This window comes from Triticum dicoccoides, chromosome 7A, assembly GCF_002162155.2.
Source record: "Triticum dicoccoides isolate Atlit2015 ecotype Zavitan chromosome 7A, WEW_v2.0, whole genome shotgun sequence".
In the NCBI taxonomy this organism is placed as follows: domain Eukaryota; kingdom Viridiplantae; phylum Streptophyta; class Magnoliopsida; order Poales; family Poaceae; genus Triticum; species Triticum dicoccoides.
This window is the reverse complement of record NC_041392.1, coordinates 124070907-124076953: the sequence shown is the minus strand read 5'-3', so window position 1 is coordinate 124076953 and position 6047 is coordinate 124070907. Positions and strand designations below refer to the sequence as shown.

At 38.5% G+C, this 6047-nt stretch overlaps 1 pseudogene; it reads left to right on the top strand.

Moving 5' to 3' along the window:
- The first annotated feature begins 714 nt into the window (after window positions 1-714).
- On the top strand, window positions 715-1531 carry LOC119333248 (annotated as a pseudogene).
- The last annotated feature ends 4516 nt before the right edge of the window (window positions 1532-6047 follow it).

Genomic DNA, 6047 nt, shown 5'->3' with positions numbered 1-6047 from the left:
CGTAGGAAAAATTTTAATTTTCTGCAACGTTCCCCAACACTCACACCATGCCAACCTATTACTTCACAACATAGTGGCGAGGTACTTTGTATCTACAAAATCTGGGCGTGGTCTTTTTTTCCAGACCAACTAAATATACGCTTTAGTTCAAGGACAGGTCTGAAAATGGTGATCAAGTTTAGACACTAGCAGTGCATCTGATGAAACGAGAGTTAAGAAGTGGCCCTGCAAAGTATTTATTTTTCCCAACAAAAAAGAATTAATTAAGATGTGAAATGATTTAGGGCTTCTTTGGACACAAAGAAATTTATGTATGCTGAAAGATGCTGCATGACTTGGTCAGTGCATGCCAAGTCTTTCCTTGATTAGTATGCTATGCCCAATCTATTGTTCAAGTTCGGGCTAGGTTATATTAGATTGAGATAATGAAGTCCTTTTTTTTACTGCCAGAATATGTGATAAAGCAACAAAAAAGGCAACCACATACAAAGGATCCTACGCATGGAATGGATCCTGTTGGGTGCTAATTCTAGTTATTTTATATGAAGAAACACTTACCTTGCAGCCATCTAATATGCAATTCTAATAATATGTGACACCTGATTTTTTTAGTTGTATATGCCATTCATGCATGAATTCCTTTTCTTATGTACCAACTCCCTAATCATGTTTTGTGTTTTCAGTTCACTATCTTAGGAGAACCTGGTGTGCTATATGGGGAAGCAAAGCAGCAGCCCACAACTCCGACTTGCGACTCCAGATGAAGGCACCACGACGCACCATGCTGCTCCCTTGGAAGGTCGGCTGAGCGATGCGGCGGCGAAGGCAGTGAACGAGCTGCTGCCGTCGGGCGCCGCCGGCAACCTGAGCAGCCTCTGCTCCTGGGCCGACAAGGTCAGGTTCAGGTACAACTAGTCAGCGCCTCTCCACTTCATCGACGTCCCCGAAAACGTCTGCAACTACTACTACGACAGTACGTAGCAATTAACCAACACTCTGTTTTGTTGGACTGAAACTAACTGTAGCATAATGGTCTGTGTGTTGTCTCAGGGTCCTACTAGGACGAGGATGGCGTCAAGGGCCGCTGCATCGCTGGCGCCATCAACAAATACACCTCCCAGCTCCTCACCTAGGGATCATCATCATCATCGCCATCACCATCTTCTAAATCTTTCAGCCAAGGTAATGTTAAGTTACATCATACGAATTTCAGCACATCTCTTCTGGTTGACTGAATTAGTACTGAAGATGCCATGTTTTTTCTGCATGGAATGCTGCAGATAACCTGACGAAAGCGCTCTTGTTCCTCTCAAACTTCATGGGCGACATCCACAAGGTAGTACTCCTGCCAAACTCTAAGTGCCCGATTTTTGCAAGTGTTTCTATTCCGGGTTGCAACTTAAGCTGACGCTTCTTGTTTATGTAGCCACTGCATGTGGGGTCCTCCTCTGAAAAAGAAGGGAACGCCATCAACGTCCACTGGTATAGAAGGAAATCTGCACTCCACCATGTAAGGCTAGTTCAGACTTAAGGCTGAACCCTTCTCTGTGTAGTATGATTCCGAGGAAACATATGGCAATAATGCTGAAACTTTTCACATTGGCATTGCTATGTTTGATCTGGTGGTGCCAAAAAAAAACTCATATGCTTATGCTGAGCTTACTTTTAAACTCATTTTATTCTGTGTGATGAGCTTAGTATTGTACTGTAGCCACATTCTTGTTTACTTTGTTGAATCATGTCTTGTGTACTAATCATGAGCTACTAGCATTTGGCTTCTGTATGCTAATTAAACCTGATAAGTATGTATACTTCTTTGAGATACAAATTCCATATTGCATGTTTATGAAGTTCAATTTCTACATTTGTTGCCAAATATTTGTGTCAACGTGTCTGTCCTTAGGGTCTAATTTAAACTGCATATGATCTGTTGTATCTATTTTTTTGCCGTTCAAACATTGAAATTCTGGTTCATTTTTTAAACATCAAAATGTTGTTGACCTTGTCCTTCTATGCTTAAATGATAAAAATGTCACATTTTGCTTGGTCTAACATACTGTTAGATTTGCTTTTATTTTGTTTCTAACCATTTTTTTATAACTTGCAGAGGCTAGCCTTCATGCATGTGTTTGCCGTGAGGTACATGATGTTCAAGTCGGAAGAAGCATAGATTTCTAGCTCATTGGAGCTAGTTATACTGTGATAGCTAGCTCATGATTTGTTCAACGATTCTTCTTCTGTTAATATTTATCATGTAATCTATCGCCTTGGACCACACTAACATTTGCTCCATGATTCCCTAACCTCTCAACATGTTGATCGGTTTTGAACGTCTGATTTTTTTTTGTGTAGGGGGACTTGTGATGTGGCATGCCAAGCAACAGCAAGGGGAGGGGGTCTTCGAAATGTCGCCGCTGTCGCTCATTGCTAGTGTCACCGATTGATGATGGATGGTTGCTGTTAGTTTAGCTCCTTGGTAGTACCTCCTTGTCTTTCAGGCGGCTGCTGCTGCTGCTGGTAGAAATGGTAGCTACAGTCCTATGTACTTCTTGTGCTCGGATTGCCCTTTGTTGAATGTACCTACTGTTGTACCCGTGACTGTTTACGGAATCCTTTTGTGTTGAAAGAAATAAAATTGTCACCCGTGGCTGTTTAAGATAAATGCTTATTTGAATTCCCTTTGTTTCACTGTCATTGGAACAACTTTGTTAAGGAGGCCGAAAATTGAAATGGACTATAAAATGTTTGAGGCCCAAAAAAGAAATGAACTGTAGAAGGTCGTGTCCTAGAAAATATAATGGCTGAATTCTTGGTCTCGGCCCATGTAGCTGACACAAATTGCTAGAAAAAATAATTAATGGTCTTGGCGCATATAGACACCGAACTGGACCGGGCTGATTCTAAGTAACGACATTTTCAATTGGTAGCAATTTTGCCACATCAGATTGCAACGTCGGATCTAACGTGGCCTGGGCAGACAATCAACAACCAAAATAAAAGGTCTTGGGTTCAACGACCTTTTGTTTTGGTCATTGCCTTCCACGATGTTCTCACAGAAGGTCGTCAATTTCAATTTACGACCGTCAGTTTTTGACCATCTGTTTTTGTTCAAAAAAGATTGCAAATGAAAAACAATGACCTTTCAATGACCAATAGTGATGGTCGTAAGTTGACATATTTCTTGTAGTGGCTACAAGGGAGGAGAAAGCCCCCAACTGCAAGATCTAGGCGACTGCAATGGAGATAGAATAGAGCAGACATGGGTACACACGGATTAGAGCATCTCTAACAGCCGTCCAATGTGTGGCGCCCAAAAAAGGGTTTACAACGCACATGTAGTTTTTAGGGCGCTAGAAGATGTTTGCTCCAACAAGCGCTGTAAAATATACTGCGCACGCGAGTTCGGCGGTCCCAATCAAGCGGTCCCATCTGCAGCAGCCTAGAATTTGCAACGCGCGTGACCGGACGCACTAAATATGCTGTGCGCGATGCATTTTTATTGCGCGTGCTGCATTAGTTATAACGTGTGCGCTTTTTGTGCGGTTGCTGGAGACTTCAAATTGGGTCCGTGCACACTAAAAGCAGTTTTTATATCGCGTGTCGTTTATATAGCGCTTCTGTTGGAGATGGTCTTAGGGAAGAAACGAACGGTTGCGCAATGTTCACTAGAGAAGATAAGGATGAGGGAACCGACGCGTCCACGGGCCTATGAGACACGTGGCGAGCGCAGGAAGCGGCTGTCGCGATCGTGTTTACATCCGGCTGTAACCTATCAATTCCCCTTTTTTATTGTGTTGTTTCACGGTTTCTTACTCTAATTTTTTACTTGCCTCTATTTGGAGTAAGTCAATTTTTTTTTCTTAGGCTCCATTTTTTTGACTTGCTCCCTGTTTTGGGTGAGTAGATTTTCTTTCATAGGCTAAATTTTTGACTGCCCTTATTTGGGGTAAGTCGATTTTTCTATTGGGCTCGAAGCCTTTTTCCATATTGCCTATTTTTTCTTTGTATGCATTCTTTTGCGTTTGCTTTTCTTTATATTTTTTATAGTCGGTCTTTCTTTTTTACATGGGCATCTTTTCCATCACTTCAGTTATATGAAGTTGTCTGAAAACTAATTCTGAGTGATTCAATTTTTTGGCCGTTGATTTCTGTTTTAAGATTTGTGCACCCTTTTTTTTCTGTTATGTTATGTGAGTTGTTTTGGGCTATTTCTTTTCATTGACCACATATTTTGCTCTCAATTCCTTAACAGGCTGAAGCCATCACCTGTGCGGCCAGCCCTCCCCTCACCCCATTTGTTCTTGTCTGTTATTATTTGTCTTTATTTTTGCTTTTCTTTATTAATCGGTTCTTACCATTTCTTGCTATTTTGGGGATCTTGGGTGAGTGTAAACGTATACACATAAAAAACTACAAAAGACATGCAAAAATTGCATGATTATATGATTATTCTTTGCATAGTGCAAAAAAAAAAGCAATTTCAGTGCAAAGTTGTGTGCAAGTTTTTTTTATTTCTTATTAAAGAGTAATACCGATGCCACTAGTTCATTGTTTCTTATATAACTTTGTTATTCTGTTTTTATTTTTTTCTTGTTTTTAAACCATAATAACAGTGCCACTAATTCATTCCTTCATAGGAAACTTTTTTGGAAAAATTCCACTATTATATACTTATTGTTGCATAATTGAAAAAGTGTAACTTTGTGTATATTTTGTCATTGTATTTTTTAATTTGTTCTTTATTTTCTATGTTATTAAAAGGGTAATACCAATGTCAGTAATTTATTCTTCCTTAGTAAACCTCATTATTTTGATTTTTAGTGTTTATTTCATTTTATTTCTTCTTAAAGGGTAATATTTATTAAAAACACAATTTCTATGTAAACTGTGTGCAAATTTTGTTATTATTTGTTTTATTATTATTATTCTGTTTCTTCTTCAAGGGTAATACCAATTTCACTTCTTCATTCTTGCTTAGAAGACATCATTGTTATGATTTTGTTTTAGTTTTTATTTATTTTCTTTCTTTCTAAAGGATAGTACCAAAGCAATTAATTCATTATTTCTTAGAAATTGTCATTTTTTATATTGTATTTTAGTTTTATTTCATTTTCTTTCATAGTTAAGGGCAATACCAATGTCACCAATTCATTACTTCTTAGGAATCTTCCTTTTTTGTGAAACTTTCACTCTGATATGCCTATTCTTGCATATTATAAAAAAAAAAACGTAATTTCTACATTGTGTGCGAATTATGTCATTATTCGTTTTACCATTTATTTTTTACTTTTTCTTAAAGGGTAATACCAATGTTACTAATTCATTCTTTATTTGAAAACTTTATTACTATGATTTTGTTTTAGTTTTTAATTTTAATTTCTTTCTTCTTAAAGGTAATTTGAAAGCCACCAATTCATTCTTTCTTAGAAAAACTTTATTATTTTGTTTTTTAGTTTTTAATTCATTTCTTCTTCTGAAGCTTTTTTTTTAAATTCCACTATTATATGCTAGTCTTGCACACAGGCGGAGCTCTCGGTAGGGCAAGGTTGGGCGCTCGCCCTACCTTAATTTCCATCGATTTTTTACCTGTACGTATAGATCGATCGCCAAAAATATTCACCAAAAAGAAAACCCCATCGATCATGTTCTCGTATTATTGGGCCTTATGCATGTCATGTACTCCCTCCGTTTGGAATTACTTGTCTCGGAAATGAATGTATTTAGAACTAAAATACATATAGATATATCCATTTCTATGACAAGTAATTTCGAACAGAGGGAGTACAATATTGAACCATATGCAAGTCACGTACAATATTGGGCCATATACAAGTCACGCATAGCCATCGATCCTGTCTTCCCGTCCACCATGCTCGATCCAGAGGTAGTTCCTTCGTTCGTTCCTCCATGCTTCAGTCCACGAGTGGACATGAACTCGCGTCGACAAACCCTAGCAGGAGCGGCAGCCAGATTGCAGGAGTCGCATGCGAGGATGAAGATCTGATTTATTTCTAGTGTATTAATATCATAGCGTTCTGCTGTGGCCC